Below are 12,679 nucleotides of genomic sequence, written 5' to 3'. Positions count from 1 at the left end.
GTTTTATTCCTCCTTGATTTTATTCAATGCTTTTTGAATGCTTCAACATTTTTTGAATTTCAGTATATTGTGCTCTGTTCTTTTTTTTCTTTATGTTTCTGGGTTGTAAGTTAACATTACCTAACGCCATCCACAACCTGAGCAATAAAATACAACTGATGGTGGGGAGAAATGGATTATGGAAGGGACTAAGGTTCAGGGACAATACTGAATCTGAGGGGGTCTACAAGGAGTGGTTGACCGTACAAATCTACAGTAATAAGTGACAGAAGCAACAATGGAGCCAAACTCCTGCAAATATGAAGGAGGATTAAAGCTCAAATGCATTGCCAAAACAAAAAAAGAATCTACAAGATTTTTGTCTAGTTACGTATTCAAGAAACATAGGCAATAAGATGAACAATGCCTGGATACTAACGAGACACAGAAATACGAAATGATGAGAAAGGACAAAATCAGGAACCAGTACATTGTAGGGAGTTCAGTGAAGATTGTGGGATCTTTGAAGAAAGTAGCTCAGAAGAGGTATGACATGGTCATTTGTTGTAGAGTGAGAGAACATGATGAGGTGAATGTTAGAGGTGGATGGTACTGTCAAGGATGTGAAAAAGGATGAAGGCCTCAGGTAGCTGGAAAGGTGTGTTGGGCGAAAGTCTTGAATACAGCCGCAATGGGTGAGCAACAGGATAGTATGGAAATGTGAAATCAACCAGCATTCTGGTAATGCCAAGTAAAATCAGAGGAGCCAAAACACGATGAAGCTAAATACAAGATCCGCATAAGCTAGCTTTAGCTGTAAATATCCAAAGTCTCATCAAACAACAAAATTTACTCATATTACAGAAGATTAAGGGTACATTAACAGAATAAGGAGCATCATCAACAACATACAGTACCAGGCCATATAAGGAATCTTGAGTCAGCTGACCAACAGATTACAAAAGGCATAGGCTTTAAGGTATATCTTAAAGCAGAGAAGTGCATTAGAGAGATGGAGAAGTTTGAGGAGGTATTTTAAAACTATACTGAGACAAATTAAGTCAAAGTCACCTGGATGAAAGCTGTTCCAACAACTCAAGAAACTGAACGCGATCCAGGACAAAGCAGCCCACTTAATTGGTAGCTCATCTGATATTTTCAACATTCACACCTTCCAACACCATGCACCGTTGTAGTGTACAACATTTATGCACTGTGTCAGCAATGTGTACAACCTACAAGATGCACTGCAGTAACTCTAAGGTTCCGATGACAGCAACTTAAAAGACTGTGACTGCTACACCCTAGGAGGACACAGACAGTAGATACGTGGAAGTATCCCCACCTCATGTTCCCCTCAGAAACACACATCAGCTTGACTTGGAACCACACTGTTGTTCCATCACTGTCATTGTCTCGAGGTCCTGGAACATTACTCCATAGAGTAGACACTGAAGTAATGGTAATATCACTGGGCGAATAATCTGGCTGCTGATGAAATTTAATAAAAATGGAATTAAAAGTAATGGTAACCATGTAACTATTATTGAATGCCATAAAAACCCATCTGATTGACGCATGTATTTTAGGGAATGAAATCTGATGTCCTTACCTAGTCTGGTCTACACATGACTTCAGACCCACAGCAATGTGGCAGACTCTTAAATACCAATCCTTAGAAGAGTATAAAGAAAGTAGGCGTATACTTAAGAGGGAAATCAGCAGGGCAAAACAGGGACATGAGAAAGCTTTGGCAAATAGAATTAAAGAGAATCCAAAGGGTTTTTACAAATACATTAAGGACAAAAGGGTAACTAGGGAGAGAATAGGGCCCCTCAAAGATCAGCAAGGCGGCCTTTGTGTGAAGCCACAGAAAATGGGGGAGATACTAAATGAATATTTTGCATCAGTATTTACTGTGGAAAAGGATATGGAAGATATAGACTGTAGGGAAATAGATGGTGACATCTTGCAAAATGTCCAGATTACAGAGGAGGAAGTGCTGGATGTCTTCAAATGGGTAAAAGTGGATAAATCTCCAGGACCTGATCAGGTGTACCCGAGAACTCTGTGGGAAGCTACAGAAATGACTGCTGGGCCTCTTGCTGAGATATTTGTATCATAGATAGTCACAGGTGAGGTGCCGGAAGACTGGAGGTTGGCAAACGTGGTGCCACTGTTTAAGAAGGGCGGTAAAGACAAGCCAGGGAACTATAGACCAGTGAGCCTGACCTCAGTGTGGGCATGTTGTTGGAGGGAATCCTGAGGGACAGGATGTACATATATTTGGAAAGGCAAGGACTGATTAGGGATAGTCAACATGGCTTTGTGCGTGGGAAATCATGTCTCACAAACTTGATTGAGTTTTTTGAAGAAGTAACAAAGAAGATTGATGAGGGCAGAGCAGTAGATGTGATCTATATGGCGTTTGACAAGGTTCCCCATGGGAGACTCATTAGCAAGGTTAGATCTCATAGAATACAGGGAGAACTAGCCATTTGCATACAGAACTGGCTCAAAGGTAGAAGACAGAGGGTGGTGGTGTAGGGTTGTTTTTCAGACTGGAGGCCTGTGACCAGTGGAGTGCCACAAGGATTGGTGTTAGGTCCTCTACTTTTTGTCATTTACATAAATGATTTGGATACGAGCACAAGAGGTACAGTTAGTAAGTTTGCAGATTACACCAAAATTGGAGGTGTAATGGACAGAGAAGAGGGTTACCTCAGATTACAACAGGATCTGGACCAGATGGGCCAATGGGCTGAGAAGTGGCAGATGGAATTTAATTAAGATAAATGCGAGGTTCATGCATTTTGGAAAAGCAAATCTTAGCAGGACTTATACACTTAATGGTAAGTTCCTAGGGAGTGTTGCTGAACAAAGAGACCTTGGAGTGCAGGTTCATAGCTCCTTGAAAGTGGAGTCACAGGTAAACAGGATAGTGAAGAAGGCGTTTAGTATGCTTTCCTTTATTGATCAGAGTATTCAGTACAGCAGTTGGGAGCTGAAAATGTGTTGCTGGAAAAGCGCAGCAGGTCAGGCAGCATCCAAGGAACAGGAGAATCGACGTTTCGGGCATAAGCCCTTCTTCAGGAATGAGGAAAGTGTGTCCAGCAGGCTAAGATAAAAGGTAGGGAGGAGGGACCTGGGGGATGGGCGTTGGAAATGCGATAGGTGGAAGGAGGTCAAGGTGAGGGTGATAGGCCGGAGTGGGGTGGGGGCGGGGAGGTCAGGAAGATGATTGGAGGTTAGGAAGGCGGTGCTGAGTTCGAGGGATTTGACTGAGACAAGGTGGGGGGAGGGGAAATGAGGAAACTGGAGAAGTCTGAGTTCATCCCTTGTGGTTGGAGGGTTCCCAGGCAGAAGATGAGGCGCTCTTCCTCCAACCGTCGTGTTGCCATGGTCTGGCGATGGAGGAGTCCAAGGACCTGCATGTCCTTGGTGGAGTGGGAGGGGGAGTTAAAGTGTTGGGCTACGGGGTGGTTGGGTTGGTTGGTCCGGGTGTCCCAGAGGTGTTCTCTGAAATGTTCCGCAAGTAGGCGGCCTGTCTCCCCAATATAGAGGAGGCCACATCAGGTGCAGCGGATGCAACAGATGATGTGTGTGGAGGTGCAGGTGAATTTGTGGCGGATATGGAAGTGTCCCTTGGGGCCTTGGAGGGAAGTAAGGGGGGAGGTGTGGGCGCAAGTTTTGCATTTCTTGCGGTTGCAGGGGACTGTTGGAATATTGCGTGCAATTCTGGTCTCCTTCCTATCGGAAAGATGTTGTGAAACTTGAAAGGGTTCAGAAACAAAGGGTTTACAAAATTATGAGGGACATGGATAGGATAAATAGACAAAGTCTTTTCCCTGCGATCGGGGAGTCCAGAACTAGACAGCATAGGTTTAGGGTGAGAGGGGAAACATATAGAGGAGACCTAAGGGGCAACATTTTCATGCAGAGGGTGGTACGTGTATAGAATGAGCTGCCAGAGGATGTGGTGGAGGCTGGTACAATTGCAACATTTAAGAGGCATTTGGATGGGTATATGAATAGGAAGGGTTTGGAGGGATATGGGCCGGGTGCTGGCAGGTGGGACTAGGTTGGGTTGGGATATCTGGTCGGCATGGATGGGTTGGACCGAAGGGTCTGTTTCCATGCTGTAAATCTCTATGACTCTATGACCTTCTGAAATGACTAAGGAAGCCAAAGGTAATTAAGATCAGGGAACGATTTCTGGCCTTGCCAGCAACACCCACATTCCATGAAATCATTAAAAAAAACTGAACGTACTTGCATCACCCTGATCACTGAAGTTTTAGAGGACTCACCACCACCTTCTCAAAGGCAATTAGGGATGGATACTGGCCTGGTCTCAGTCACTCCCACATTCCATGAATCAATGCAGAGGAACCTCAATTATCCAAAGGATACGGGCGGGGAGTATTTCATTCAGTTAATCGAATTCCGGATAATCAAATGCCGGATAACACTGTTTTGCTGAGCATCAGGACCTCGCGATCTTGCCGGATAATCTGATATTTGGATAATCGGATGCCAGATAATCGAGGTTCCTCTATATATGAAAACAACAGAGCAGTGAACAAAACCTGAGCTGCTTGAGAGGCCAGAATTAGAGAAGCACAAAGATATTTTAAAATGTATTCACTCATGGCATGTGGGTGTCACTGGCTGGTCAGCATCTATTGCCCGTCCCTAGTTGCCCTTGAGAAGGTGGCGGTGAGCTGCCTTCTTAAATTACTGTATCCCTATACTGTAGATAGACCCACAGTGGTCTTAAGGAGGAATTACTAAATTCTGACCCAGTGACACTGAAGGAACGGCGATATATTTCCAAATCAAGATTGAGTGTGGCTTGGAGGAGTACTTTTAGGTGGTGGTGTTCCCATGTTTCTACTGTATTTGTCCTTCTAGATGGAAGTGGTCATGGGTTTGGAAGGTGCTATCTAAGTATCTTTGGTAAATTTCTGCAGTGCATCATGATGATAGCACACTGCAGCTACTGAGCATCAATGGCAAAGGGAGTGGATGCATGTGGATGTGGTGCCAATGAAGTGGGCTGCTTCATCCTGAGAGCTTTTTGAGTGTTGTTGGAGCTATATCCATTCAGGCAAGCGAGGAGTCATGAGACAAGTTACTTGCCAAAATTAGTTGCAGTTTATGACCTGCCTTGTAGCCGCTGCATTTTTGTGGCAAGTCCAATTGAATTTCTGGTCAATGGTAACCCCCAAGATGTTGATAGTAGGGGATTCAGTGATGGTAATACCCACTGAATGTCAAAGGATGGTGGTTAGACTGCCTGATGGTAATTGCCTGGCATTTGTGTTGTATGGATGTTACTTGCCGCTTGTCAGTGCAAGTCTAAACATTGTTTAGATGTTGTTGCATGTGAACATGGACTGCGTCAGTATCTGGGGAATTGCAAATGGTGCTGAACATTGTACAAACATTAGCGAACATCCTCAGTTACTATGGTCACTTTTAAACACTGATTCAATTGTTTATTCATTTGTGAACTGTTACCTTGAGTCTTGCCAAGGATCTATCCCCAGTCCCCTCCTATTTCTCATCTATACCTTCTTCCACCCCCCACCCCCCGCAGCAATGTATGAAAATGCATCAGTTTTCACACGTCACCCAGAACTACCTCACTACCACTTCTCTTAAGTCCTCCACTGTCTTTCTGTTCTCAGACAGCAGATCCAACATAGTAATTTGAAATATTCACACGATTGATATATGCCAATGCATTTGTTCAAAACTGACATTTTTATTTAATGCCATACTCTCATAGCTAATGAAAAGTGTGTAGCTCACTTGATGCACTGTTTTGGGATGACAGCAGTTTTATAGCATAATTCTGCTTCTTGTGCAGAGCTTTTTAACTTGACGTTATTTCTGCTTAAAAGTTTAACTCTTTTATTCAGCCTGCAGTCAGTCAGCATTTTAAACTGTTGATGGGGGTACTTGGCAGGGTGAAATGTGATCGTTCAGCATCAGTGACATCCTCACACACTAGACATAATGTTATACTTGCTGCAGGTGCAGTGTCTCCTGTGACTAAACCAGTTCTTAGTGCATCAACGTGCTTGAGTCATCACACAGGCCATTTCTAACACAGGTCCCAAATACTTCTCCTTTAAATAGTAGACACTCTGAAGGAATACAAAGGTTACTTTTAAAATGCTCAAAACAAATGGCAGGAAAAGAGAAAAAACAATTACTAAAACTTTTAATCCAATTCTTTTCAACACTTGGTAGTTGGTTTTAAAACTGGATCCCAATGGCAGCATTTCCTTAATTTCAAAATATCTATTTATTTGCTTGTAAGTTGACGTTAAGCAGAATTTGATCTCCAGGTTTTTAGATTAGATTAGATTCCCTGCAGTATGGAAACAGGCCCTTCGGCCCAACAAGTCCACACCGACCCTCCGAAGAGTAACCCACCCAAGTCCATTACTTTCAAATCTTCCATCATGTTACACACAATGCATAGCTGTAATCTCAGCATTGGTCAAGTTTTGCAAGACTGCAACATTGAGCCTCTGACTTATTGCCTTTATAATAGTGAACTCCTTCAGAGATGCTGGCATTGGTTTTTAAAAAATACAAACAATGGTTTGCATTTAGATGGATGTGTGATGTCTGCTATCTTCCAATGCATTCTCTGATCCAACAAATATCAGGTGGGATGTGAACGTTGCTGTTGTATCTGATTTACCTTCAAATTCAGTAATTAAAATACTGTACATGCTTTGGTTTGTTGCCCATGCCACATGCTAGCAAGGGGAGGAATAGGGATAGAGCGGAGTTGAACACGTGGCTACAAGGATGATGCAGGGAGGGAGGGATTCGGATACCTGAATAATTGGGGCTCATTCTGGGATGGGTGGGGCCTCAACAAACAGGACAATCCAGCCCTGAACCAGAGGGGTACCAATATCCTGGGGGGAGGGGGAGGGGGAGGCAGGGGTTTGCTACTGTTCTTCCAGAGGGTTTAAACTAATTCAGCGGGGGAATGGGAACCTAAATTGTAGTTCCAGTTTGCAGGGGGTTGAGAGTAATAAGGTCAGAAATGAGGTTTCAAGGTCACAAGAGTTCACTGGCAAACAGGAAGGTGGTTCAAGTGTGTCTATTTCAATGCCAGGAGCATTCGGAATAAGGTGGGTGAACTTGCAGCTTAGGTTGGTACCCTGGACTTCGATGCTGTGGCCATTTTGGAGACATAGATAGCGCAGAGACAAGAATGGTTGTTGCAGGTTCCAGGATTTCGATGTTTCAGCAAGAACACAGAAGATGCTAAAAGAGGGGGAGGTGTGTTTACTAGGCGTTAGTCAAGGTGGCAGAAAGGACATTTGAGGACTCATCTACTGAGGTTAGAAACAGGAAAGGAGAGGTCACCCTGTTGGGAGTTTTCTACAGTTCTCCGAATAGTTCTAGAGATTTAGAGGAAAGGATAGCAAAGATGATTCTGGCTAGGAGCAAGAGTAACAGGGTAGCTGTTACGGGAGACTTTAACTTTCCAAATATTGACTGGAAATACTATAGTTCAAGTACTTTAGATGGGTCAGTTTTTGTCCAATGTGTGCAGGAGGGTTTCCTGACACAGTTTGTAGATAGGCCAAGGGGCGAGGCCACATCGGATTTGGCACTGGGTAATGAACCAGACCAGGTGTTAGATTTGGAGGTAGGTGAGCACTTTGGTGACAGTGACCACAATTCGGTTATGTTTATTTTAGCGATGGAAAGGGTTAGGTACATACCGCAGGGCAAGAGTTATCTGGGGGAAAGGCAATTATGATTCAATTAGGCAAGATTTAGGATGCTTGGATGGGGAAGGAAACTGCAGGGGATGGGCACAATTGAAATATGGAGCTTATTCAAGGAACAGTTACTGCATATGTACCGGTCAGGCAGGGAGGAAGTAGTTGAGCGAGGGACCCATGGTTTACTAAAGAAGTTGAATCTCTTGTCAAGAGGAAGAAGCAAGGCTTATGTAAAGATGAGACATGAAGGCTCAGTTAGGGCGCTTGAGAGTTACAAGTTAGCCAGAAAGGACCTAGCGAGAAAACTAAGAAAAGCAAGGAGGGGACATGAGAAGTTGTTGGCAGATAGGATCAAGGAAAACCCTAAAGCTTTTCATAGGTATATCAGGAAAAACAGAATGATTAGAGTAAGATTAGGGCCAATCAATGGTGGTAGTGGAAAGTTGTACATGGAGTCCGAGGAGATAGAGGATGCACTAAATGAATTTTTTTTTTCAGTTTCACACAGGAAAAGGACAATGTTGTCGAGGAAAATACTGAGATACAGGCTACCAGACTAGACGGGACTGAGGTTCACAAGGAGTAAGTATTAGCAATTCTGAAGAATGTGAAAATAGAAAGTTCACTGGGCCAGATGGGAGTTATCCCAGGATTCTCTGGGAAGCCAGGGAAGAGATTGCAGAGCCTTTGGCTTTGATCTTTATGTCGTCCTTGTCTACAGGAGACTGGAGAAGACTGAGAGGATAGCAAATGTTGCTCCCTTGTTCATGAAGGGGAGTAGAGACAACCCTGGTAACTATAGGTCAGTGAGTCTTACTTCGGTTGTGGGTGAAGTGTTAGAAATGGTTATGAGGTAGGATTTATAATCATCTAGAAAGGAATAAGTTGATTAGGGATAGTCAACATGGGATTTTGTGAAGGATAGGTGGTGCTTCACAAACCTTATTAAGTTCTTTGAGATGGTGACCAACTGGTGGATGAGGGTAAAACGGTTGATGTGTATATGGAGTTCAATAAGGCGTTTGATAAGGTTCCCCACGCTAGGCTATTGCACAAAATACAAACACATGGGATTGCGGGTGATTTAGCAGTTTGGATCAGAAATTGGCTAGCTGAAAGTCAACAGAGGGTGGTGGTTGATGGGAAATGTTCACCCTGGAGTTCAGTTACAAGTGGTGTACCGCAAGGATCTGTTTTGGGGCTGTTTGTCATTTTTATAAATGACCTGGATGAGGGCGTAGAGGGTGGGTTAGTAAATTTGCAGATGACACTGAGGTTGATGGAGTTGTGGATAGTGCTGAAGGATTTTGCAGGTTACAGGGGACACAGATAAGCTGCAGAGTTGGGCTGAGAGGTGGAAAGATGGAGTTTAATGTGGAAAATGTGAGGTGATTCACTTTGGAAGGAGAAATAGAAATAAAGAGTACTGGGCTAATGGTAAGATTCTTGATGGTGTAGATGAGCGGACAGATCTTGGTGTCCACGTACATAGATCCTGAAAGCTGTCACCCAGGTTGACAGAGTTGTTAAGATGGCATATGGTGTATCAGCATTTATTGGTAGGGGGATTGAGTTTCAGAGCCATGAGGTATATTGCAGCTGTACAAAACTCTGGTGTAGTCACACGTGGAGTATTGTTAACAGTTCTGCTCACCGCATTATAGAAGGATGTGAAAGCTTTGGAAAGGGTTCGGAGAAGATTTACTAGGATGTTGCCTGGTGTGGAGAGAAGGTCTTACGAGGAAAGGCTGAGGGATTTAAGGCTGTTTTCGTTAGAGAGAAGAAGGTTGAGAGCTGACCTAAATGAGACATATAAGATAATCAGAGGGTTAGATAGGGTGGCCAGTGAGAGCCTTTTTCCTCAGATGGTGATGGCTAGCATGAGGGGACACAGCTATAAATTGAGGGGTGTTGGATATAGGACAGATGTCAGAGGTAGTTTCTTTACTCGGACAGTAGTAGTGGCATGGAACGCACTGCCTGCAACAGTAGTAGACTCGCCAACTTTAAGGGAATTTAAATGGTCATTGGATAAACATATGGATGAAAATAGAATAGTGTAGATAGATAGGCTTCAGATTGGTTCCACAGGTCGGCACAACATCGATGGCTGAAGAGCTTGCACTGCTCTGTAATGTTCTATGTTCGCTGTAAAACTGACCTACTTAGAAAGAAAAATGAGTTGCTTAACATGGGTGCATGAAATTTATATAGTATGGTAGAGCGGGCCAAAGGCAAAAAGGTTGCAAGCTCCTGGTGCAGATAAATTTCAAACCATGTCAGCATACTGACCACGCTCGGCATCCAAATACGGTAACAGAAAATGGGAAAGGCTTAACGCCTTGTACTCTACCAACTAGGAAGGGCTCGGTGCCTTGTGTCCTGTACAATGGGGATTCACTTAATTGGCAGCAAAAGTACAGACAGGTCAAAACAGGGTAAAATCAGTTCCTTGGTCAATCACAGCTAGAATGCACTTAGGTACATTCCATACAGCCACTGTGGTCAAATAGCTATGAATCAGTCTTGGTCCAAGTTTGCCATGAAAAATGACTACTTGGCTGTGGCACCAGCGATCCCGAGACACTGTTCAAGAACGAGCTACTATGTTTGAGGAACAGAAAAGACAATACAGTAATATTGGAAATTTCTTAAGTGCAGTGGGTATATGAACTTATTTTCTTATACAATGCCTCACAATTGCATTGGTAAGCCCATTCATTCTAGGTAGAGCTTTTGCAGGATCAAATGTTGCAATGAAAGAGTTAAAGCAAACATGGAATAGGATAGTTAGTCAGTATCTTGGGTAGTAATAGATCCCAGATGAATAATGCACATGGCATAGCGTGTCAGCTTCTCCAATTAAGCAATGATGATTTTGCCAAGTGATTTTGCTAAGGAACAAGACAGAAAAAAATAGAAAAAAAATGCAAATTCAAGCAACTGATTTATTACAAAGGGAAAGATGTGTGGAAGATCTTCAATTTTCTGTTCAGCAGTCTTTGAGTCACAATTTTGCACATTTTGTTTTTGAAAGTGCACAACAACCTACCACATTCAAAGACCACTGATCAGGGAAAGTTGGAAGGACAAGTCAGTCAGGAAGGGCAGGAGTGCCTTTCAATTATCTCAATTAAACAGTAACAGCAGAACAGACTGCTTAAAGAATCCTGAATGGAGTTCGGGGAGTTGTTAAGGGAAATAAACCTGAATGGTATCATAACAATTTATCCCCATCGGAACACAGCTCACTGTCACTGATTCATTTGAACTTACAAATAAGTAGATGAATTGGTTGGCATCTGAGAAACTGAAGCCCAGAACTGTCAGGAGTACTCAACAAACTATTTGTCTACACATCACCAAGCTTTCCTGACACAATTTCTGTCATAGGTCACAAGAGGTATTCACAGATCGGAAGCTTACTCAAAGCCCCAAGTACCTTCCTTCCAACTGTACTGAAACTACCTGTCTGCTAATTTTGACTGACAGTCAAACATTCTACTGTATAACTGCTGTTTTCAAAAGGTTTTGATTTTTGGATGAAATTTTAAAACTACACCCTGAAGCAGTCATATGTTCCTTGGTACATTTTACCATATTCAAAGCAATACATAAATCCAAGCTCTTGTAGTTAAAGATCCACAACACCATTCAAGGAGACCACAAGACACAGAAGCAGAATGAGGCCTCAGCTCATCATCATCTGCCGTTTAATCATAGCGGATATGTTTCTCAACCACATTTTCTTGCTTTCTCCCTGTAACCCTTGATACCCTTACCAACCAATGACCTATCTATCTGTCTGAAATACACTCAATGAGTTTGCTTCCATTGCCCTCTGAGGCAATGAGTTCCACAGATGAACTACCCTTTGGTTGAACAGATTCCTCCTCATCTCAGTTCTCAAACAGGGAAATCTGGCTGTCTGGACACAGAATTGACTGGCCCACTGAAGATAGAGGGTGGCAATAGATGGAAAGCATTCAGCCTGGAGTTTGGTAACCGTGGTATTCTCCAAGGATCTGTTCTAGGACATGTTCTGCTCCTTAAGATTTTGATAAATGACTTGGACGAGGAAGTGGAAGGGTGGGTTAGTAAGTTTGCCGATGACATGAAGGTTGGTGAAGTGGTGGATAGTGTGGAGGGCTGTTGTAGGTTGCAACGGGTCATTGCTGAAAATGTGTTGCTGGAAAAGCGCAGCAGGTCAGGCAGCATTCAAGGAACAGGAGAATCGACGTTTCGAGAAGGGCTTATGCCCGAAACGTCGATTCTCCTGTTCCTTGGATGCTGCCTGACCTGCTGCGCTTTTCCAGCAACACATTTTCAGCTCTGATCTCCAGCATCTGCAGCCCTCACTTTCTCTGCAACGGGTCATTGACAGGATGCAGAACTAGGCTGAGAAGTGGCAGATGGAGTTCAACTTGGAAAAGTGTGAAGTGATTCATTTTGAAAGGTCAAATTTGAATGCAGATTACAGGGTTAAAGGCAGGATTCTTGGCAGTGTGGAGGAACAAAGGGATCTTGGGGTCCATGTTCATAGATCCCTCAAAGTTGCCACAAGTTGAAAGGGTTGTTAAGAAGGCATATTGTGCATTGGCTTTCATTAGCATAGGGGTTGAATTTAAGAGCCACAAGGTTATGCTGCAGTTCAATAGAGCCCTGGTTAGACCACACTTGGAATATTGTGTTCAGTTTTGGACGCCTCATCATAGGAAGGATGTGGAAGCTTTGGAGAGGGTGCAGAGGAGATTTACCAGGATGCTGCCTGGACTGGAGGGCATGTTTTATGAAGAAAGGTTGAGGGAGCCAATCATTAGAGTGAAGAAGGATGAGAGGCGACTTGATAGAGGTGTTTAAGACGATGAGAGGCTTAGATAAAGTGAATAGTCAGAGGCTTTTCCCCAGGGCAGAAATGTCTATCACGAGGGGTC

The 12,679-nt window shown here is 43.4% G+C and overlaps 1 protein-coding gene and 1 long non-coding RNA gene across 3 annotated transcripts in view; one reads left to right on the top strand and one right to left on the bottom strand.

Annotated features, from left to right (window-relative positions):
* LOC122559936 (vesicle-associated membrane protein-associated protein B/C) overlaps positions 1-12,679 on the bottom strand; it is a 118,869-nt gene that overhangs the window by 39,428 nt on the left and 66,762 nt on the right. The gene's annotated exons all lie outside the window — the stretch shown is intronic.
* Positions 1-12,679, top strand: part of LOC148147680 (uncharacterized) — a 320,610-nt gene that overhangs the window by 297,848 nt on the left and 10,083 nt on the right. Inside the window, exon 2 of the long non-coding RNA XR_015759623.1 lies at positions 8,244-8,327. This is a non-coding gene — a long non-coding RNA (uncharacterized LOC148147680). The remainder of the gene's footprint in view (positions 1-8,243; positions 8,328-12,679) is intronic.

Source organism: Chiloscyllium plagiosum, unplaced genomic scaffold, assembly GCF_037043375.1.
Source record: "Chiloscyllium plagiosum isolate Xiang-an unplaced genomic scaffold, Cpla_swu_hap1 HiC_scaffold_15, whole genome shotgun sequence".
NCBI lineage: Eukaryota > Metazoa > Chordata > Chondrichthyes > Orectolobiformes > Hemiscylliidae > Chiloscyllium > Chiloscyllium plagiosum.
The sequence above is the reverse complement of the archived record's forward strand: the minus strand, read 5'-3'. Positions and strand labels throughout refer to the sequence as shown.